The 24,905-nt window shown below is 37.4% G+C and overlaps 1 long non-coding RNA gene across 2 annotated transcripts in view; it reads right to left on the bottom strand.

The window, feature by feature from the left end:
• The window catches only part of LOC138163694 (uncharacterized), a 443,738-nt gene that overhangs the window by 183,395 nt on the left and 235,438 nt on the right, over positions 1 to 24,905 (bottom strand). For both annotated transcript variants that reach the window (XR_011168897.1, XR_011168896.1), the window contains exon 3: positions 17,730 to 17,789. This is a non-coding gene — a long non-coding RNA (uncharacterized lncRNA). The remainder of the gene's footprint in view (positions 1 to 17,729; positions 17,790 to 24,905) is intronic.

A 24,905-nucleotide genomic window follows, 5' to 3' on the forward strand; every position in this document is an offset into this window, starting at 1 on the left:
TATGGATTAGAATGTAGTTACATCTGCATGATCATGGAAAACAGTTCTGTCTATAGTAATGATTTAGTTCCAGTATAGTTTACTGGTTATTTGTAGCATGGAAATTTGTCAGTCCAAGAAATATAGTAAGTTTCTGTTATATAATTATAGTCAGCACATCATACCTTGGTAAGTATTCAGTAGGTATTAACTTTTTACAGCCCGAGGGGCGGCCAGGTGGCTCAGCGAGTAAGAGCACCGGCTCCAGTGTTGGGATGACCTGGATCAAATCCAGGCTCAGATACTCAGCACCACACCCAGAAATAACTGGCCATGTAACCTTGAGCAAGTTACTTAACCCCTATTGATTATAAAAATTTTTTTTTTTTTACAGCCTATAGTCAGGTATTACACTGTCTCTACCATTTCCTTGCTTAATTTATATTGATCACTGAACTTCCTATAAATTCTGGTTAAGATGACACAGTCCTGAATGACCATCATCCACTCTTTGTGTGTAATCTCACACACACACATATATATACACACACTCCCAATGTGAATTCTTCAGTCATTTATTCAACACTTTTGTGTTGACATACTGTTGACTGAGTTCATGTAGATGTCAACAATGGAGATTTTTTTTCCATGTCTTATTTTTTGATTTTTAGTTTTCAACATTCATTTCCACAAGATTTTGAGTTACAAATTTTCTCTTCATCTTTCCCCTCCACTCCACCCCAAAATAGTGAGCCTACTGAATACCCCTTCCCCCAGTCTCCTCTCTCTTATATTCTCTCCCATCCCCCTCTAACTTTCTAGTAGGGCAAGATGCATTTCTATACCCCAGTGCCTATATATCTTATTTCCCAGTTGCATATAAAAAACAATTTTTTTAACATTTGTTTTTAAAACTTTGATTTCCAGATTATTTCCCTTCTTCCCTCCTCACCCACCCCCACTGGGAAGATAAGCAATCCAATATAGGTTGTACATGTATAGTTATGCAAAATGTTTCCATAGTGGATATGTGAAAATCTAACTATATTTCCCTCCATCCTATCCCACCCCTCACTTATTCTGTTTTCTACTTTGACCCTGTCCCTTTTCAAAAGTGTGTGCTTCTAACTACCCTCTCCCCCAATCTGCCCTCCCTTCTATCCACCCTCCTTTTATCCCCTTCCCTCCTACTTTCCTGTAGGGTAGGATACCCAATTAAGGGTGTATGTTATTCCCTCCTTAAACCAAATTCAATGAGAGTAAGGTTGACCCTTTCACCTTCCTATTCTTCCCCTCCAACAATGGAGATTTTTTCCTTCAGAAGCCAATCACTTTGGATTATATTTGACAAATCCAAAAGGAACTGTTAGTGGACTGCTATTTTTTGTAGAAAACAAATGTAGTCAGAAATTAAATGAAAATATCAGAAACCAGACTTTTTATTCAGATATCTGTAGACTGAAAATTATGATGAAAACCAGTAAAATTAGAAGCATTTCAATTCATCTGCTGGGAGAAACACAGGCACACATACACACTTGGAGGCTAAATAGTAGGAAACTCTTTTTCCTCCTTCAATTAATACTTGAGTTATAATTCAATATAAAACCATAGATGGAATTTGTAGTTCAAAATGAATGAAAAATCAGATTCGTGAGCTTTTTACTTCCAGTCAGGATTGCATGTCTCTCATTATACATTTTTTTAAGTATTGATTCATTAGTTAGTGATTCTCATTACTAAATGCCATTTGGGTGCAGAAATGATGGGATTTTCTTGTTTATTTTTTACTTTCACTTATTTACTGTTGCTTATTTAAAGGGTGTGTGCTTATTTCCAAAGGTATTTTTGTAGGTTTTTTACTCATTTGTCATGTGCTCTAAGAATCCATTAATCCTTATCTTCTTTCTTTAGCATGGAAATGTTAAACTTTATCTATCTGCCTTAAGGTAATAAGCCCTATGTCCTGTTACTATCATACAGGATTTTGTTAGGACACTCTCACCTAGAGCTCCAAGAAACTGTAGCATGTGCAGTGGCCACACCCCAGTAAAAACCATCCTGGCAGACAGGTTAAAACAGGTTGAGAATAGCCAATAGGCCTTAAAACTGTCAGAGAGGGGGAAATTTATCCCAATCATGTAAAGACTGCCCCCTCCCCTGGAAGAGGAATACTTTGCTCCAATAGCCATGAATTCAGCTGAAGCACTGTGAAGCACTTAGAGCTTGGTTAGACATTGAAGACACCTGAGCCATCCTGAGCATCCTGTGCATCCTGGGCCATCAGCAGTCATCTTGACTTTTGTCCTGCCATTGGACATTGATGACTCTGGAAGAGAGAGTCTGGCTGGTGACTCTGTACAACTCTATGGCACTTAAATCCAATTCATGAGCAAGTCAAGACATCACCTGTGATGTCATTGGTCCTCTTCCAAAAGGAAGGACCATCAACAGGATACTAACCAGATCTATTACTCTAGTCTTAAAGACTAGCATTGCATAGGTGATATGTGATCTTAACATGCTCTTCCCATTCAACTTGGACATCAGGATACCAAAAAGTTTCCGGCCATATTTAGCCACAACCTTCTTCTTGATTCTTTTAACCTGATCGATCTTGATTGAAAGAGACTGAGTGATGTTAGTAACACCTTAATTCATTGGAAAACTCAAAATCTTTAGTCTTTCATTTATATTAATTAAAATGTATACACTTATTAAGTCCAAATGACGCTTTGATGTGATTGCAGAAAGATTTCATTATGTAAGATCTGCTTCATTTCTTTTAGTATAGCCACATAGATTGATGACCTCCACATGAGTCAAGCAGTTGAGAAAATGTCTTACTTGATGCTTTCGTTTATTGAGAAATCATCTTTGCCTCCCTTTTTATACCATTAAAGCATCAGTCTACCCTTGTCTATTATCCCATGTGGATATGATATGCTGCTTTTAAACAGATGTGTCATTTTTGTTGTTGTTGGTTTTTGAAGGGGAAAGTAGGGCAGTTGGGGTTAAGTGACTTGCCCAACATCACACAGCTAGGTTGTGTGTGTGTGTGTGTTAAGTGTCTGAGACTGAATTTGAACTCAGTCCAAGGAACTGACTCCAAGGCTGGTGCTCTATTCACTGCACCACCTAGCCACCCCGAAACGTGTCATTTTTTAAGAGCCCTTGAGAAAATGAGCAAAATGAGGAATACTTCAGATGGAAATCTGATCAAAAAAGATCAAAAAAGAAGAGACTGGTTATATTAGAAAAAAATTCTTTCTTGTCTTTGAATGTCATGAATCAGCTCATATTAACTCCATGATAAAATCAGATGTCACAATGCTTGAATCTACAGTACAAAATATTATAAAATATGGTAGACAAAAGAAAAGAAAAAAGGCAGAGTTGCATCACTTTCTGTGGTTAGCAAACAACAACAAAAAATAGAAATATTACAATGATAGAATTGTATCATCTTTTAGCTACATGGATGAGGATTGCAATCACAAATGTATTCCCCTTATCAAAGTAGCCATTGACACAAAAGCTTCAAGTTTATGAATGGGTGAAAGTAAAGTGACTAGTGAAGAAACTTTCTACATGCGTTCATTGGTTTGATTACTTTAAAACTTGTTTGGAGAAATGCCCAATGTAAATAAGGATGAGGAAGTCAAACATCTGATGTTTTGAAGAAAATAATAGGAAAAGGTAGATACACTTATCAACATGTTTAATGTGGATGAAGCAGGACTATTCTGGAAAAAGGATGCCATACATGTAAAAGAACTTCAATGTGAAAGAAAGAAGCAAACTCAATCTAAATTTAAAGTGTCTGAGGATTGCTTGACTCTTTTATTAACAGAGATAATGCAGGGGAGATTTTTAGTTAAAAACAATGCTTTTTGTTGGTCTTAAATCTTCATGCTCAGAGAGGGAATAGCCATCGATGGCTTTTAGTTCTTTGATGGTGAAATAAGAAAGCACAGGTCACAAAGTTGTTTTCAAAGACTGCTTTTCAAGTGATTTCAGCCCAGCTGCTGATACATATTACAAGGACAACAATATCTTGTTTAAAGCATGACTGATTTAAGATAATGGCCTAATCTAACACCATACGCTACATTCATGGCATGAGAATATGACCATGGAAATTTGCCAAGATATGGATAAAACTTTCTGTAGCTACCAATATCTGTATGAACACTTAATGAATGAGAAGCCAATTAAGTCCACAAAGTTAAAATATTTGAAATGATGATAATGACATTTTCAACATATCAGCATAGCCTTATCTTTATGATATTTGGCATTTTTTAATTTTGTAACTATCACTACTCTATTACTTTATAATAAACTAATCAGAAATATATTTTTCTTATCCTTTGCTACTCTGTTATGTTAATATAGAGACAAAAACTTCTTTTTGAGGTTTTTCATTACATATTACCATTGTACTGAAATCAATTACCATATTTGATTATCATCATAAGTTCAAATAGTTAATAACATGATCATCCCACAGTTGTCTGGCCACAGGGTACTGCTTAGTTGTTTATAAATTCAAATGTATATTTCCCATTCAGATTTTATTTCAGGATGCTAGTAAATCTCTTAGAACATTCAACCTCAGTCTTATCTTTGATATGATTTTGCTTGATATTTCTTGTCTAGAGGAAATCAAAGTACTGACATGTACTATCTTCATCCATTGATTCAATGTGTCCCCTGGACCTGACATTGACTCTTCTCGTTTTTTAATTTCCCTTGGTGAGGGTTGAGAAATTAAGACTTATGGAGTTCCAAAAAGAACTCTTTTATCTTTCTCCCCACAACCTCACATCCCCAGTGGGTTCGTGCAGCTTAATGTCATACTAATTCATTACATGATAAATAAGATGTTTCGACTAAACTTTCTCTTTAATTTGGATTCCACAGAAAGTTCTATTCAGGTGAGATGGTAATTTTTTAAAGTATAGGAAGAAGTATAATGGACTTAAAGTATCTCTCTGAAAAAATCTACATGAGAAATAGTGGAAACTGACAGTTTTAAAAATTTAAATGTTTAAACTTTTAACATTTAACACATATTAAATACCTAGGAAAATATGACCTGGTGACCAGAATTATACTCTAGAATCTCTATATCTTTCATAGACTCACAGATGACCAATCCTCACACTCCAAATATAAAATGCAAAATATCATTAAGAACTCCATCAATGAGCTATACTGGAGTCAGTCCATTATCATAAAACAAAGTGTTAACCACAATTTCTGGAAAATTAAGTGAGAGAAGACTGTTCAAAGTCACCAGTCTCACTTTCTCCTCCAGAGCCATCTGGGTCCAGTGGCCAGATGTGGATGAGGATGACTGGACATGGTCCCTGATAATGATGATGTTGACAGCTCATCCCACTTTCTCAATGTGGTTCAAATAAAGACAGTTCTGGGAGAAACTGCTATCCTACTATTTCCTTACATGTCATAGCCATTGACTATAACAGAGATGGCAAAATAACTGCTTTTTTCTGGTTGAATTAAAGTATCAGGATATAAACTCATCTCCTGTAGGTTCACTGAAACCACCATTGGTATGATTCCAATAGCAGACAGGAAGACAAAGACAGGAAGACAAACCTTATCCTTTTCTCATGTAATTCTGAGCTCCTTTTTAGGTTTCTGTATTTCTAATGGAGATTATTAGTATCTGAGATGATGACATCTATTAAAGACATTGTTCTTACATTTATATGGATCAACACAATGTCCGGGCTAGTGTGGGCAACAATTTGGGGATGGGGTGGGGTGCAATGGCCCCTTTCCAGCACAGCTTGTTGACTGTGTTGGACTTTGTTCTCTGAATTACTTTCGGGTCTGTATTTGTAGTCTGAGGATTTGTCATTTGGTATGTATTATTCATATTAGTATTACACTTATGTAGCACTTTAAAATTTTCAAACACTTTTTATATTCTCTCTCTAACTCATTTGATCCCAAAAAAAAACCCTAAGGGGTAGAGGAACTTTAAAACATATTTATTCATTCATGGTGGGTTTTTCTGCATAGTAATTAGCAGTAATGATTTTCTCTGAAAAGTGGCATCGAGGACATATTAAAGGACAAGTATGATCAAAAAAGTAGGTGGAGTGATCATATGGGGAGATCAAAGAATCACAATCCTAGCGGCATCCTGGTAGTAGTTATGCTGAAGCCAGCTCTGATGGGCTGGAAGAAAATGATTCTAAATTTTGGTGTATTTACACTTCAGCAATCTGTGCATGCTGTAAATCAGGGCTTAATTTATTGTATTGCTGATTGCCTAGACTTGAGGAAGTTATGGAGAAATGTGAGCAATACAGATTAAACTTTAAAGTATTTCTGTGTTTTTGGAATACCTATTGATAAATGCTTCTCAGCATACCCCAGCCTGGTAGCTACAAAATAGTAAAAGAATAAGAGTAGAGATTACAGCATTTGAGGTAGATCCTAGAAAGAGGTTTTGTTGGAAGGCAATGGATAAGGTTGTGTAGGATGAGAAGGCATGACTGGGTTACCATCTACACTGGTGAAAACAGTATTCCCATTGATGAATGAAGTCAACAGGGATCTGATTTTTAATAAACTGCTTAATAAAAATGGCTGACTTTTATATTTTGAATCAAGTTTTATGAAGTAGTTTACCCACATTATCTCATTTCTCCTCATGGCAATCTTGTGACGTAAGCAGAATTATACAACTTTATCATTTGAAGTGACCTCAAGGGGCGGCCAGGTAGCACAGCGAGTAAGAGCACCGGCTCCAGTGTTGAAAAGACCTGGAGATCGAATCCCGGGCTCAGACACTTAGCACCCACCCAGAAACACCTGGCCGTGTAACCTTGAGCAAGTTACTTAACCCCAATTGCTTTTAAAAAAAGTGACCTCAGGAGCCACCATCAACCTAACTTGTACCCAGAAAAGAATCCCCACTACAACATACCCATCAAATGTTCTATCCATTTTGACTTGAAGACCTCTAGTCAGGAAGAACCAATTACCTACTGTTACCTACCAAGGAAGCCTGTTGCATTTTTGGATAGTTCTCATTGCTAAAATGTTTTCTCTTATGTTAAATCTAGTTTATCCTTTTGTAGAAATTATTGATTCCTAATAGCAGATGAGCAAACAGACTGAGAAGGATTCGATAATGACCATGGTCACACTGACAGTTAGATGTGGAGGAATGCTTAAAGTGTGGGACCTGGAGTCAGGGAGAACTAAATTTTCCTTCAGTCACTTTTGTGGTGCTAAGTAAGCTACTTAACCATCTCTGCCTTAGTTTCCTCATCTGTAAAATGGGGGATAATAACAGTTACCACCTTCCAAGATTCTTGTTAGGCTCAAATGTGATAATGTTTAGAAAGTATTTTAGAAACTTTAAAATACTAAATAAATGCTGGCTACTCTTATTATCCTGACTAAATACAGTTCGAGCACTCTATCCACCATGGAATAAACCAAGATTGCCATGTTCTCTAATTTTTTTTCTTTTCATTCTGCTACATAATTTTTCTTTGATTCTGCTACATTCACACATTGGAAGTACCTTCTGCTGTTTGAGTCTATCCCTCTGATTGAATGGTTACTTCTTTAACCTGCATTTAAGGAGGGCACCCTGGCCACTATCTCATGCCTTTCCAGGTCATGCTCTCAGACTTTGTCTACCATGCTCTTCCATGTCCCCAGCCCAGGCTGGACAAAGAATCACTCCCTTCTTCTAGCTTCTTTTTATGGACTATCTTTCCCCATTAGAATGTGAGTTTCTTGAGGACAGGGCTACCTTTTTTTAGGCTTGTATGTATATTCCCAACACAGTACTTGACACATAGTAAGTTCTTAATAAATGCTTGTAGACTGACTACAATTGAGTTTTCCAGAACATCCGAGATATTACTGAGACAGAAGACTGGTGCTGAAATGACTGGAGTCTCTCAACACCTGATCTGTGACTCAGAGAGCCTATTAAGCTCTGTGTGATAATGATGTGACATTGGTTACTAATGGAAAGGTCTATCCTGTCTGGTTTACCAACACCATTTCTGAAAGTACATAAAAAATTCTTAATAGTCTGTTCTGGCTAAATATTAATGTATTCTAACTATCATTTCCTTTGTGAGATCATAAAAGATTGCATCAGGGCAGTAATGCATTATGATACTCTTTAGAAGCATTATAATACTGTAATATCATCTTACATCATCTCCTGTGTCCTGTTCAAAGAATATAAAACAATTTCAGGTTACCAACTGAGAACCAGAGAGTTTTTCTGTTTCAGAAACAATTGGAGCTATTCACAGTGTAAAACTTTACAAAAGTCAGCTTATAAGGCCAGTCTATAGGGTATAGATATGTAATCAACATCTTAATATAATTTTCCTATTTCTCATTTCAGAGATCAAAGTGTCCAATTTAAAGCATTAAGAGAACCATGAAAATGAGTTACTAATCCTCAGGCAACAGGCATGAATTAAACTAAACTGCAAAGTTAATGAGAATTATGCAAAGGTTGTTTGGGCAATGCAAAACACCCAACCTCTCATTTCTCTTATCCTTTGATTGGTCTTCCCTGGAAGCAGAAACAGGCATGACTTGTCAGGGATTGGAGGGAGATTGGACTAAAGGATGCTGGAGGTCATTTCCAGATCTAAAATTTTACCTTTCTATAATACTATGGATTTGTTGTCTTCTTTTCCATTTCCTCTTTTCTTTTAACTTAATGACAGAAGACTATTGTACAAAAATAGGTGATAAACATGGGTGATATCAATTAAATTTTCCAAACTTAACAGATTCTTCTAATGTCTCACTATTTTTAAATGAAGTACAATTTGTATATTTCAGCTTTTATTTCACTTGTTGTTAAAGGAAAAAAAACTTTACTTTTTGATTTGTTTGCATTTACTTTACACTATCCACTATAGGAACGATTGGGCTTATGTTGAGTTTAAATGAACAAATTCTATAGAATGTTATAAAGCTGACTCAATTTTACATAGGGTCACAAAACAAATTTTGCTTACTTCCATTTCAGAGTCACAGAACTCAATGAAGAATGCTCTGGAAGAACATTATTTCCAGTGAATACTCAAGCATTAAATCAACTTAGTTGTCATTGACACAGTCAAAGAACATCCCAGGGCAAGGTTTCAAAATGGTGAAAAGTTTCATTTCTTCATTGTTTCAGAGATCTGAGTTTTCCTTTATATGAATACTTCCAGGATAACAATGCAAAATAAAATTTCTCAACAACTAGGTAAGGTGGTCTTTGAGAGTTGTCATATCTGGAAAATGTGACATCTTTTAAATAAACTGGTAATGACCCTCAGCAAACCTAGTGCATTCCCCTTCCTGATGCCAATGGGACAGACAGCAGCTGGTCAGAATGAAATTCCCACAGCATTTCTTTCATGGACCCTCAAGATTTCTCAGTTCTATAAGTCAATTGTATACAAGAGGTGGGGAACCTGTGACCTTGAGACCAAATGTGGCCTTCTAAGTCCTTGGGTGTGGCCTTTTGACTGAGTTCAAGTTTTACAGAACAAACCCTTTAGAGGGTTTGTCCTATGAAGTTTGGATTCAAAGGTCCCCAATTGAGGACCTAGAGGGTCACATATAGCCCTGAGGCCATAGTTTCTCCACCCCTGGTTAAACTGTCATTGGGATGTTTTATCCCTGAGGGAAAGGAAAGCAGGAGATGCCTTGGAGCCCCTAGATAGAAAATAGGGAAAAGAGGTGTCAAAGGGACCCAGCTTTGCCCAATGCCACTGCTACCTCCCATGGCTGGGACACACCCTCTACCTGAGTGCTACTGGGTGGGAGGAGGAGGGAGACAGAAACACAAAGGTAGCATGATCCAGACAAAAAATGTCCCAGGACACCTAGGGAGAGGAAGAGCAATAGACTGAGGATGGAGGAAGGGGGGAGAGAGTGACAGCAAGAGAAGAGCCCATGGAATGAGGAGCAGAGCTGCCACTTTCCACTCCCACTGGGCCCTGAAGAATATCTATCTGGGTGAATAATGGTTAGTGAAGATTCCAGAGAGGCTAATTCATTAAAAAAAAATGGTTTTTTTCTACTTCTCCCTTTACCTAAACAAGTATGCCTTAGCTCTGTTCTATAGAATCTGTTTTGCATTTGAGTTCATCTAGACTCTAAAAGCTGATATGTCTAGCCAGCATATGTGTCAGTCTATTACCAAGGTTCTTGTCCCCTCCCCTGCTCTTATTTGCCTTTCATTTTCCTAGTTCTTGGATTTTATTTCAATTTTAAATTTCTTTCTTTCTTTAGATACGTATTTCTCCTTTTTCCTGCCTCTTTCTGCACTTAAGTGGGGAAGTTGTTAGTTCAAAATCTTCCATCACTTTTCCCTCTCTGACTTTTTATTTTTATTAATTTTTCTCTTACTGGCTTTCTTCTAAGAAAATTTTCTTTGCTTTGTTCTTTTCATTTGTTTTATTACTTCCATTTCATTTGGACATTAATTATTGATCCATGCTTTTATTGTTATTCTTCATTTATTCTCTGTTTCTTTCATCGTGTTAAAACTCCTGAAGTAGCCTGTGTGAGTTCCCTTTTCTGATCAGTTTCTTTCTTCTTGTATTTATTAGTCTTGCTCCATTCCCCCTCCTTTTTCTTCTTCTCGTATGTCTTACTTGGAGAATGGCCACTCATGAAGGGAAGAATATTGGGTCAAAATATGTTGCTTGGTTGAACTGTGACACAAATCTTGTTGTCCAGTCCTGCCCCTGTCCCATATTCTCTCACCATAATCAGTATCCTTGCTAGAGACCATGCCATTCCTTCTCAGGATTTATTTCCACAGCTATTCTGAATATCAATTACCCCTACAACTTCAAATATTACTCTTCCTGTATCAGTATCATATCCATAGAAGTATCACACTCCATCAGAGAGAAGTGACCTTCTAATACACAATGTCTAATATAAGTTTCTTGTTCTCACTAGAGGTATAAACATTTTCTCCTGTGGGAATTCTCTTCAGCAAGACCCCCTCCCTCTGGTGGTTTGAGTATCCTTCCCTTCCACATACAACTCCAACATATTCTCGTCAAGACTCCAGTTCCCTAGTCTTTATCTCTCACTTTTGCAAACTCTTCCAGTTTCCCTGGAGCCTTCTGTCATATAGGGATTATCATTCTTTGACTGTTTTCCTCAGGACTTGATAGGGGAACATGGTTCATTTCTTTTCTGCAGACCCCCTACCTTGCTAATTGTGCATATTTTTAAATAGTCTGCATTGAAAGCTCACATTTCTGACCTTGATTCTTTCCTTATTTCATTTTTAATTCATTTTATTTCTCTTTTGAACCATTCTTGCCCAGAGTCACACAGCTAGTAAGCGTATGAGGTCAAATTTGAACTCAGGTCTTCCCAACTCCAGGGCTAGAACTGTACCACCTAGCTGCCAATGGTCTATTCATCTAATTATTCCTTCCCCCTATATCATCACTCCATTTTGTCAAACTCCCTTTTTCCTGTTATTCCTATACTTTGAAATGGGTTTACTGGCTAGGCAGAATATGTTAGAAGCAGGGTGGAGGTAAGGAACCCAGGAAAAATGTCATATCAAATGTTCCTTCCGGGCAATAAAGTGGGTAAAAAATCAACCCAAACTTTCCTTCCTGGTAATAGAATAACTCAATCTAGAAGCATATAGATGTGTTGAGCATTAGAAGTTAGGAAAGAAGGAAGGTTTAAAAGCACAGCAAAAGAGGTCATAAAAGTAGGATGAAAAGAATGGTGAAGTCATCAGTGAGAGAGGTGAACTGGATGAGTAGTTCAAGCTCAACCCCCACTTCAACTTGGAGTCCTGTGAGGTCACCGAGTGGACAGGACTGAGAAGTGAGACCAGTGACATCACAGGTAAGGTAGGTTGTTTTAGTGATGGAACCAGTATGTCACAGGATGAGGCTTGAGTTTGCTAGAAGATCCTTAATATTTTGACCAAAAAAAATTTAACTAGCTCCTGACTCCTTACCCATGAGTATAAACTTGAAGAACCTAGGGTGACCTCCCAGGTGGGGGGAAATATCATCATATAAAGACTTTGTACTGATTTCTTGCTTAAAGCTACATGCTTGGGTATGACTAGTCTATTTTTAAATTCTTCACTGAGTTCTGTTTTGAAAATATTAAAGAGAATTTGGTACCTTCTTACTATTAGTATGTTAGCTCTCACAGATTTTCTTTAATAAAATGAAAAGACTTTGGGTGCCATCACCACAAATGATTGTGTTTGCTGCCAAAAGACCAACCTCTCTAAGTATAATGAGACTCAACACCAGAAGCCTAACCAAAGAAAGATAAATTATTTGGGCACTGCAACAAATGGAACAAATAAAAATACAAATTAGTCATGTACAGTTCACCTTCTTCCACAGAGACAGCAGTAGAATGATGACAAAGTACATAAAGAATGGTAAGAATCCTTTTAATGGTCTAGAAATCATCTTGTATAAACATAGCTTTTAGATGGTCTAGAAACATCAATGGAAATATAGAAACTGATATTTGTGTAATGGCCAATGAAATGACATGTCTTTAAAAAACTAAATCAGAGTGGTATCACTTTCAATGCTCTCCTCAAAAATGAAAGCAGAAGGCAAAAGAAAGTTGCTATTAAGTAATAATAGCTAGCATTTACAGGGCACTTTATACACTTTGCAAAGCACTTGACATATATTTGATCTTCACAGCAACCTGTGAGGTCATTTTACAGAGGAGGAAATTAAGGCTGAAAGACTTTGTGATTTGCACATGGTCAAGGATCTACTAAGTATATGAAGCAATATATAAACCCATGTACATTTATAAGTTTAGAAAGAACAGTTACAATGGAGTGATGAAGTTGGAAAACAAATTGAGAAAATTTGCAAGGTGACTCCAAAGAGAAGTGAAAGCCCTGAGTTTAGACAATTTTCCCCCAGGCACTTGTTGGAGGGAAGGAGAAGAGAAATAAAGAAGAGATGGTAGGTCCCATTTGGGGGAGAATTGGACATGTTTGCAAACAGTAAGGAAGAAATCAGTAAGAAGTAGACTGAAGATTTGAGAGAGAGGAAGGATGATAGTGGGGGCAATATGTGGAAGAAGAGATGAGGGGATGAGAACAAGGGTACATGTAGAGGGATTGGCCTTTGTAAGGAGAAGGATTACTCCATTATCAGAGACTAGATAAATGGAGGAAAGAGAGAAAGATACCAATGGGGTTTGAGAGGAAAGGAAAGGGAGAAGAGAGAAGTTAATATGAATGGCATTTATTTTCTTAGTAAAGAGTGGAATGAGCTTCTTAGTTGAGAGACAGGAGGCAAGGTGAGGCGGGAGGCTGCAGGAGAGGTTTGAAAAATCCTCTTTGAGTAGTGGGATAGAGAATCGATGAGTGGGGGTGTGAAAGGTATGTCTTGATTCAATGGGAACCCAATCAGAATTAGATAACATAAATCTGTAGTGACCTCAGTCAATCTCTCTATCCACCATGCCACAGACTGCATAAGTGGAAGCATGGTCTCAAGTTTCCTTTGGAGAGAAGAATAAGAGTTGATTTTATCTCCTGTACAAAGGTAAGAGGAAAAATTACTTTCTGGGGTGTTTTGTCATCTCATTGTCTCAGTGATCATGAAGAGCTTGAACAAGACCACCCTGAAGAGAATTGCAGTTTTTATTTATCCACGGTAGAATTATAAGAATGGCTTAACATTTGTATGGTCCTTTAAGGTTCGTGGAGTGTTTTATAAATACCATGTCATTTGATCTTCACAACAAGCCTTCCCAAAGTGGGTGCTATTATTGTACCCATTTTATAGATGAAGTGGCTGAGACAAATGATTTGCTCAGGGTCAAATAGCTAAGCATATATCTGGAGTAAGATTTGAACACATCTTCCTCACTATAGGCCCAGCATTCTATCCACTGGATCTCTTAGTGGCCTATGTGACTAGGTAGGAAAGATGTTAACAGGTTCTATTATTTGCATATTAGAGATAGAAAGCTAAATGGTAAGTGATTTGACCAGGGTCATACATAAAGTATCAGGGACAGGATTTGAACCCAGGTCCTCTTGACTCCTGGTCCACTCCCTTATGTCATCTGGGACAAAGAATTTGTGTGTTCTCTACAAAGTTGGAACATTTAATCCTCATGCCTGCTACTGAACATCAGAGAGATCTTTAAACTTCACTATAACACATATAGCTAAATAACACAGTGGATACAGCACTGGTCCTGGAGTCAAGAGGATCTGAGTTCAAATCCAGCTTCAGACACTTATTAGATATGTGACTCTGGCCAAGTCACTCAACACTGTTTACCTCAGTTGTTCATCTGTAAAATGAGTTAAAGGAGACATCAAACCACTTCTATATCTTTGCCAAAAAACCCCAAATAGGGTCATGGAGAGTCAGACACAATTAAAACAATTCAACAAAATGACACTCCTAATTGGATATACTTCCAAAGGAGTCACTCTGTACCTTGAAAAGCAAAATTTTCTGCAATTTGGAATGGTTTCCTTTAGAGTGTTAAAAGGTCAATTATGTGTGCATATTCATGCACACTTGCACATACATGTACACATACCTTTAAGTTGTACCTTGGGTTATTACCTCTGCTATTTATCTCTTATACTGAGCTCTGGACATGTCCTGGTTAAGGGGTAGACAGAACTGAGAAAAGTCAGCCAATCAACCAACAAACATTTATCAAGTGCCCATTATGTGCCCTGCGCTGTGCTAAGTGCTAGGGATACCAAAACAGGCAAAAGGCTGTACCTTTCCTCAGGGAAAAGGGAGTGGGAAGGATCAAGAGAGGAATGAGCGACATCACGGGGATGACCTTGGCAAGAGAAAGTAACTACAATGATTTATTAAATACAGGTTTGAAAGAAAGCATTTATTGAAAAAAAAAAGGAAAACCAGGAACAGAAAAGGAAAAAACATCCAATGCAACAGAGAAGAGAGATTATAAAGAGATCATCAAGCCTGCAACTCAAGGGGAGAGAACTGAAAAGTTTAGAGGTTAAGCCCAGGAGCACTGCTATCCAGACACAAGTTGATATGGAGACTGATGCTGGCCTATAAAAGAAATGCCACACACATACCTTGTATTTTTACAGTTTAGACTATCCATAAAACATGCCTCATTGAATTAATTTCCAAGGAAAAGACTAATATATTTTTTTCAGAATCCTCAGTTTTGCCTCGAACTTCCTGATTTATTCCATCCCCATAATGTCATGTAATAAAAGATGAAAAAGGGGTCTTTAAAAGATGTTTGGAACAAATATAAGCAGTAAGAAGAGAATTTCCTTTTTCTTTTAAACAAATCTGGAAATGGGAGCAATTCCAGCTCATAAAAGAATTGTGACTTCCTTCAGTTCTTCCCAGAAGGATTCCCAGACCTGCACCCAAAATCAAACCCAGCAGAAAGCAGATCCTTGTCTTCAGAAAACCCCAGAAATGGATGTTATATTGATAAGGCACCCAGCAAAAAAAATGCACAAGCATGCCTGTGTATATACACATATATACACATAACAAGGTCCTTCCTACTAAAAAGGAGAGTCACTGTATCTGGAAGGAAAGACAATTTAGCAAAATAAGCAGTGTTTACAACAATGAATTGTTTAAACACAATGTATTGACTCAATCTACCCCTGCCAAGATACTAAGGAATAAGGATGGCTATGTAGAAAAGGTATTTAAAAGTCAAGTATTAATTGACCGCATGGTTGATAGCATTTGAGATATTACCTACAAGAAAAAGCAATACAAGTTCCATTTAATTGACTGCAATCCGTGGCTATTGATGGCTAACTAGAATCTGTTCACTAAATACCAATAAAGAACAATGCTATATTTTGTAAGTTTTAAAGTGTTATTCAATGTGAATTATTATTGAATAATATAAATAACATGATTATTATTGAACAATATGAAATGCAAATAATGTAAAAGCATCATCATATAGTAAAAGAATGTCTGGCCCTGATGGAAGAGAGCTGGGTTCTCAGCACAGCAATTTCATTCTCTCTCTGGGTGACTATGAGAACTCACTTAAACTCCATAGCTTTCTGTTTTTTTACCTGTAAAATCAAGGAGATGGTTCTCCTTTATTCAGTGCTGTTGGGACAACAAAAATTTGGATCAGTGCATTCAGTTATTGCTGCCCTGCTTTCAAAGGAGAATCAGTAAATTGAACCCATCCAGAGAATGGCAAACAGTTTGATATATAGGTAGCTAGATGGTGCAGTAGTTAGACTATTGGACCTGTGGGAAGACCTGAGTTCAAATCCTGCCTCATATACTTGCTAAGTATGTGATCCTAGGCAAGTCACTTAACCCCTCAGTTTCCTTGTCTGGAAAGTGCTATAATAATAAAACCTACTTCACAGGATTGTTGTGACCACCAAAGATAGTTTTTGTAAAGTGCTTTCCAAACCTTAAAATACTGTGTAAACACAAGTAAGTAGTAGTAGTGGTGGTGGTGGTGGTGGTGGTAGTGGTAGTGGCAATGGCAATGTCAGGGTAATAGTAGTAGTAGTGGTGGTGGTGGTGGTGGTGGTGGTGGTGGTGATGGTGGTGGTGGTAGTAGTAGTAGTAGTAGTAGTAGTAGTAGTAGTACTGATTTTAAGTCATGAAAGATGAGGAACAAATGGATTAAGTTATCAAACCCTGAAAGTTACAAGGGATCTCAGAAATAATCTATTCCAAATCCCTCATTTTGCAAATGAGGGAACTGGTGACAATACAATGATATACACAAAGTCACCAAAAGAGTAAGTAGAAGGACTAGGATTCAAATCCTAGTGGTTCCAAGGACTGGGGATAGGATGGGAAAGAATTCCTGGGAGGTGTAGCAGCAAGCACCCCAAGCGTCCTCAGGGTTTGCTGCTGTAGCAGGTTCTTAGATCTGCTTTGTTAAAGGAAAGCAGCTCAAAATGGGTTAACAAGCTTACTTTAATCAGTCAGACATATATCGTTTACCTTGTTCAGGGGAAAAGGTCAGCACCCTGAACTTCAAAGTATACAGTCAGAATTATCAAGACAGAAACAGATCAAGTAGACAGATTTCCAAACTGTCCAACCATTACATCCATACCCAGTCAACATCTGGGTTTCCACATCTGGGTTTTTCAAAGCCGGGGGGGCCCTGGACAATGGCTTCCCAGAATACAGATCAAATCACAGAACACTTCTCAAAGTGAGCCCCCAAAACAAAGCCTCACATCAGGGCTTATATAGCCTTCTCCTGGCTCAGAGAATGTAACAATCTTTTGGACCCACTGGCCAATCAAAAAGTATCTACTGAAAAACAAGCCTCCCAACCCAGGCTCTTTAGCCTAGGGGCAGGGAAGATCTTTAAAATTTACATTCTCATTACAGGAGGCTACCTCACAGCTATAGAAACCCTAAAACATTTCAGGACCATTACATGGAGCAACAATTAGTCTTGTTCTTGTGGCTAGAGCTCCAAGAGCAAAATTAGCGCCCATAGCAAGTAGTGCCAGGCAGGCAGATTTTAGCTCAATATAAGAAATAAGTTCTTAATAATTAGTCCTTAAGAAGTAATGAGTTCCCTATAATTGGATATATTCAACAAGATGCTGGACATCTATTATTCTGGAATATTCCAAGAAATATCAAAGATAATGACAAGAATAGATTATGTTTATGTAACACTTGATGAAATATTTTCATGCACATTACCTTAGCTGATCCCCATTTGATTTCCTGCTTCAATATTTCAAGAATTCATTGTCTGGAATCCTGGGAAGATAGGACAGAGAGAGATTTTCAAGGAACAGCTTGCCTAATTATGTGACATGATACAAGTCAATAGCCCCCAGTGGAAAAAAAAATCAGAATATTTAAAACTCTAATCTTGCCTTGTAGCATAGAGCATACATCAACACATGTAAAAACATAGACAACACATCCTTTACAGACTTTAATACCTAAAGATAGTAATAAATAAAGGGAATATGAGCAAAATATAAAAATCTAAGTGGAGAATTATTCATGATGTGAATGATGAATTGGTCAAAGAATAAATGATAAAAACAATTAGTAATTATGCTAAGCATAATTGTGATAATGAAACATAGCCAAACAAATGAGGTGCAGATAAAGCTATCTTCAAAGGAAACTCCTTATCTCTGAAGATATTAACAAAATAGAAAAGGGGAGTATCAATGAATAGTCTTCAGTCAAAATGACTAGAAAATAAACAACTTAGAGTCCTCAAAGCAAGTAGAAAAGAGATCTTGAATTTACAGGAAAAACAGGAAAACTTAAAAAGTAAAACTAGAGAACTGATAGATAAAATTCAGAGTTGGTTTTCTTAAGAGACCAGAGAAATCAATAAACCATTAGCTAGTCTGGCCAAGGAAATGAGAGAGGAAAATCAAATTGCCAAAATAAAAAAAAATGACCAAGGTGAATTCAAAGACTGAGAGGATAAAAACATATTGAAAACAACTATATCTTTTAGTTTTTTACAAATATATGTGTAAGTATACACATAAATAATACATCCACATACACATGTTGTCATTTCAGACTCTTCATGATCTTATTTGGGCTTTCCTTGCCAGAAATACTGGAGTGGTTTGCCATTTCCTTCTCCAGTTCATTTTACAGATGAATTAACTCAGGCAGAGTAAAATGACTTGCCTGGGATCACACAGCTAGTGTCTAAGAATGGATTTGAACTCAGATCTTCCTGAATCAAGGACCAGAGTTTCACCCACTGTCCCACCTAGCTACCCACATAGATAGATACATAGACACACATATATACATATATGTAGCAGATATGTACAAATGTACACAAATACATATACAGATATAGATACATAGCTATAGAAACATATCTATGCACACACACTCTTGTCTCTAATTTGTACAGCATTCCTTGTTGTTTGAATCTAAATAAGACAGTATATGTATTTGTATACACATGTATATGTATGTCTACATACATATATATATATATAGAAGAGAGAGGGAGAGAGAGACAGAGACAGAGACAGAGAGAGACAGAGACAGACAGAGAGACAGAGAGAGAGAGAGAGAGAGAGAGAGAGAGAGAGAGAGAGAGAGAGATTCTTCTCCCTGAGTAGTTCTTGGATGTCTGGCTGTATCTACACATGCCAACTCACTGGTATTTTAGGTTTGTGTCAGTCTCTGTAACCAAAGCAGAGCTAAGCTATAAAATATCCTTGAATGAATTTTTATTGGGGGGATGGGGGAGTTTAATTAAATAGCATAATGTACATCAAAGAATGGAAATACAATGTTATTAAGTTTTGGCCCTCAAGATGTATTTTAAATTTAAATTAAAATTTAGCTTGCATGTGTCACTTTAATATGGCTAGACCCTCTCAGGCTGAATAAAGGTCTCTGAGGACTGCCCAAAAGGCAGGGGAGAAACATGAACAACAGCCAGAGCCAAGTTGGCCCACTTATTAGCAATTAATAAGGAAACTGGCAAAAAGGGCATCTGTCTGCAGAGTGGGTCGATATGAAGTATTTCCATCATTTAACACCATTCCTAGATACAGATCACTAGATCACAGGAGCCCGAAGTTTGGAAATTTTATGCCTGAGCCAAGACTTCATTGGTCCAAAATTAGTAAAAATAGCTTTTTAATATTTCTTCTTCCCATAAATTCATATTTAGGCTATACCTTTGGACCTGTTTTTTTTAATGCTCCAGAAAAGGAAAGAAACCCCCCAAACTGCCTGTGATGCTGTTGGATGTGCCAATTGAAACAGGCGTGTAATAACACAGTGAAATTACATTATCTGACAACCCCTAAAAGCTTATTCAGGTGACTATTTAAACCCTTGAAGCCTTCAGGGAAATGAACATGGGATGACATTTCAGTCATGTTGCCATAACATTTCATTGGTGAAATTCTGTAGCTGTGTGCCGGACACCAGAAAGGGAGGTCTCAGCAGTAAAACAAACATCAGTAAACTTCATGCATCTGTGGATCTCTGTCCATTCAAAATAAGCCCTGGGAGACTTCACAAGGGGCTTAGAGTACCCAATGAAGGTAGTCAGGGGATCATAAAGGCACCACTGCGGCCATCCAGAAATGACAAAACAGGGCGGCTGAGAGCACATGCTGGTAAACGTATGTCTTTCAGAGCCAAGTGCCAACATACACACTGGAAAGGAAATGACTAGAAACCTTCATTATTCTGGGGAACAAGCAGACAACAAGAATGTCTCAGTGTCAGGGCTTTCTGTCCAAAAGAAAATTAATATTCATCAACACACCCTAACTCAGTCATCAGCTCAGACACTGGAATGAAGCATGTCATTCAGGGTAGAAGAACCATAATCCAAGTCAAACAAACTTAGAAAGAAAGTCTGCTTACAAAAATTCTTGCTTTATACCCTAACAGAGCCATTCTTTCAACATCAGAAATACTCAGCTATTAAATTAGTTTTGTTATAATATTAAGAAGAATTTAATTCCTAAGCAAGTTTATTTATGTCAGAAAAAATGAGACATCGATATTTAAAAGGAAGCATGCAAACACCACTAAATAGTTTGTCCATATGCCCATCATCCAATTCGTTATTATAAAAATAAAGATGAAATTTTTTTCACAAGGCAATTGGGGTTAAGTGACTTGCCCAGGGTCATACAGCTAGTTAAGTGTCAAGTGTCTGAGATCAGATTTGAATTCAGGGTCTCCTGACTACAGGGTTGGTGCTGTATCCATTGCTACACCAAAAAAAAAAAAAAAAAAAAGAATCTATTCATCCAAATAAGAATCAGGGAAATAAATGAATCAGTACTAATTTATTAATAGGAAGGAAGCATCATTGGCCAGAGACAAGACCTTACAGCCTATATTCTAAGACCTACTCTACTCACAAATATCAAAACTTAGATGAATGAAATGACTTTCCCAAGTCACAGAGTTTGCAAATTAAAGGAAAGGAGATTTGAACTGAGATCCTTTGATTTCAAAGTCAATGCTCTTTCTATTATATTTTTTTTATTCTTTTTTTTCTTCTTTTTTTTTTAAGCAATCAGGGTTAAGTAACTTGCTCAAGGTTACACGGCCAGTTATTTCTGGGTGTGGTGCTGAGTGTCTGAGTCCGGGATTCGATCTCCAGGTCGTCCCAACACTGGAGCTAGTGCACTTACTCGCTGAGCCACCTGGCCGCCTCTCTTTCCATTATATTTTGATGGACCTATGACATCACTATTATACCTGGTCATTCTGTGCTATTCTTGACTACACAATCCCATAATTTTATCACCTCCTTAGATCCACTGATACTCTATGAGAGGCAAGAAGACCTAATAAATACTGTTGGCCTCATATAACAGCAGTGGCTTCCCCACCTTGCTAACATATAAGCTCCAGAGAAGCTCAAAACCCTGTTAGAAGATTTAACATTAATGGCCTCAAACTCTGGCATTTGGATATCAACTAACTCCTGAAGAGTCTTCCACCCATCCTCCACTAGCGTAGATTAACACCAGACCTAAGATCCAGGCTTCTCACTCTCTTCCCTTCATTGCTTAGTCTTGCTCAACCCAGATAAGAAACCCACAAAAACCCACCAGGTTTTATTGAGTTTGGATGCCCCATTCCATATGAGGCTTCTGCAGGTCTTGTCCAATTCCATAGGATTCCAGAAGATCCAATCTGTTTCCATCCCCCCCAACTGCCCTTCATTATTGTAAATACATCCCCTCAACAAAGCTGGCTTGTTGGGCATCTTATTGCATGTTCAGTCTCCTTGAAAGGAACTTTGGTGCCTTCCTAAACTTATTTAAATACATTGGGGAATTAGGAAGATCTGGTTTAATTCTGGCCCCTGATGCTTCCTAGATATGTGACCTTAGGTAATTCACTTAAGTGTTCTGAGCCTCTATTTTATCATACATAATGAGGTAAGGAAAGCTCTTATTTCAAAGGTTGTTACAAAGACCCAATGACATAATGTATGAAACCAACTTTAATACTCCCCAAAAATCAGCTAGTGTTAATATTTATACTGATAGAGAACCTGCAAAACTAACAAGCACATGGAAAAAGTCTATCTATTATCCATAATATTCCACACCCACAGTCCCATCACTCTACAAGAAGGGAAGTAAATGACTTCTCATATCTCTTCTTTAGAGCCAAGCTCAATCATTACAATTTCACAGGCAGGGTTAACTATTTTGTTCTTCTTGTTCTTTGCATTGATGTTTTCATAGCTGTGTATGTTGCATTCCTGGTTTTGCTTACTTCACTTTGAATCAGTTCATTTAAGTCTTCTTACTTTTCTCTATATTTATCATATACATTTTGTTTGTTTGGGGATTTGCTTGGGTGTTTTTTTGGCCCAGTGATATTCCATTTTACTCATGTGTCACAACTTTTTTACAGAGTACAGTATTGCAGGAATATATCAATAGAAAAATATTGGCATGCAAAACCACTTTATTGCTCAACACATTAAAAGATTTATAGTTTCCCAATCCAGCTTATTCTTGTTAACCTGTTCAATTCTTGACCTAGTCTATTCTTCATGTATAGAGTCTGTTGGAAATATGCATACATACATTATCTACACATATATATGTATATATACATATATGGTATTCATACATATACATGCATATATATGTGTGTCTGTGTGTATACTGATATATCTGTTCAGTGTATTATCTATCTGTATATCATAGGGTGGAGAATTGCCAGTTTTCAGATACTTATCTGGTTGGTTGTTTTTCTTCATTATGGTCTTAGGCAGCTCAATGAATGGAGCACTGCTTGCCTAGAATTATGAAGTTGTTGTTTTCATCATTGTTGTTGTTGTTATTTCAGTCATGTCCAACTCTGACCCCATTGCAATTTTCTTGGCAGAGATAGTGGAATGGTTTATCATTTCCTTCTCCAATTCATTTGACAGTTGAGGAAACTGAGGCAAACAGGGTTAAGTAACTTGCCCAAGTAAGTGTTTGAGGACAGATTTGAACTCAGGTCTTCCTGTCTCCAGACCCAGTCCTCCATTCACTGTAGCATTAGCTGCCCATTGCCTGCCATAGAGTAAATGCTTAATAAATGTCTTGCTGCCCAGCCCTGCCTTGCTTTAAGAGAGAGCAAGTAACAAGGATGGAATTTGAATCTAGGTTTCTTGACTCTAAACTCAAGAAAGCAATTTCTTTGGTAAAATCGTGTAAGGAATGTGATTTTATTAATGTTTCAAATGGAACCATCACCTCTTTCGTATTTAGCCTGGACCTTCTGCAAAGGTGTATGAGAAGGTTGGGGGAGGCGGGCAGAGGAGAATTGAGAGATTTTCCTATGTTCCTCCATCGAGAGCAAGATTGTTTCAAAAGAAAATAACAGCATTCCAGGCTTTACGGTGTCAGAGAAGCCGTGAAAAAGTCAGTAGATAAAATAATTCCAGAATAAAAATATGGATTCTGTTAATAAAGCCACAGTGAAATGCAGTCAGTTCCCAGAGCATTCTGTGGTTTGCCGCTGTAGAGACAAAGATCAAGGAAATTCCTTGTCTTGTTCTTTGACCTTCTATGGAGGTTTCTAAACTGTTACGCTTATCGCAGCTGTTGTCATTGTCATTGTTGTTGTTCACTTGTTTCAGTTGTGTTCGATTCTTCATGACTCCATTTAGGGTTTTCTTGGTAAAGATACTGGAGTGGTTTGCCATTTCCTTCTCTGGTGTATCTCCATTTTGCAGAGGAGGAACTGAGGCAAATAGGGGTTAAGTGACTTGCCCAGAGTTACACAACTTGTAACTATTTGAGGTCGGATTTGAACTCAAGTCTTCCTGACCTCAGGTCTGCTGCTCTATTCAATGAGTCACCTCACTGCCCCTACCTATAATGTTACTCTTACCTACAAAGAATAAAGAATTGCGTATTAGCTGGAAAGATTCCTTCAACTATTTTTTTATTCAAGAATTTTTTCCTCTTAAAATTGAGGGATTTATAATTTTTTATGGATTTCTGAATTTATAAATTTTGAATTCAACTTTCCATTTTGTAGCCTGTTCACAGAACTCAGAAGCTAGTGTCTTCCTTCCCCTTCAAAACGCTGTCTGAAAATGTATTTCTAGCTCCATCTCTTAGGACATTGGTCTTTGCCATTAGTACCAGTTTGGGAGATTGGTTCATCAGAACCTATGACATCAAGTAATTGCAGATGACAACAACAGTTTAAGAAGACAAAAATGGAGAAAATCTTCTTTCCTCACTCCTTTTGTCATAGCACACAATTCAACCCTTTGTTTCTTTCTTCCTTTGCCTCTGAGAAAAGAAAAAAGAAAAAAAATGGACATAGCAGGAAGAAAAAGAAGAGAAAGCTAGAAAGCAATCTGAGTGTTTTGTTTGTTCATAAGGATTTTGCAGTCAAAATCAGGTAACAGCCTAGATGATGATGTTGATTTTATCTCAGTTATGAAGTGAAGGAGAAATTCTATTTCTGGCAGCTAGATACAGTCCTTTTTTTAAATGAACATAAATTTAAAATTAAATTAAAGGTCTAAAGAGATAAGAATGTCAGAGAATAAATTTAATCTGTTTTCCATCTTTTTCAGGCCTTTGGAGCACTGGAAAGGATTTAGAGTCTGAGAACTTGGGTTCCATTTCTGGCTCTCATATTTATAGGCTGTGTTATCTTGGGTAAGTAGTTCACCTCATTGAGCTTCAGTGAAAGAAACACAGGAGGACTGGAATGGATAATTTCCTTGGCCCTTTTCACATACAGAGATCTATGACCCTCTAAAAAGCTGTAGTAGATTCCCCTTTTTTCCTCACTCAAATCAATTATTTAGAAAAAAAATATCAAAAGTACAGATGTCTCTCTTGCTTCCCCTCTGGGGTCCTGTTTTCC

This window comes from Petaurus breviceps, unplaced genomic scaffold (genome assembly GCF_028583685.1).
Source record: "Petaurus breviceps papuanus isolate PSGF00001 unplaced genomic scaffold, PetGlider_PUasm1.0 126, whole genome shotgun sequence".
Lineage (NCBI taxonomy): Eukaryota > Metazoa > Chordata > Mammalia > Diprotodontia > Petauridae > Petaurus > Petaurus breviceps.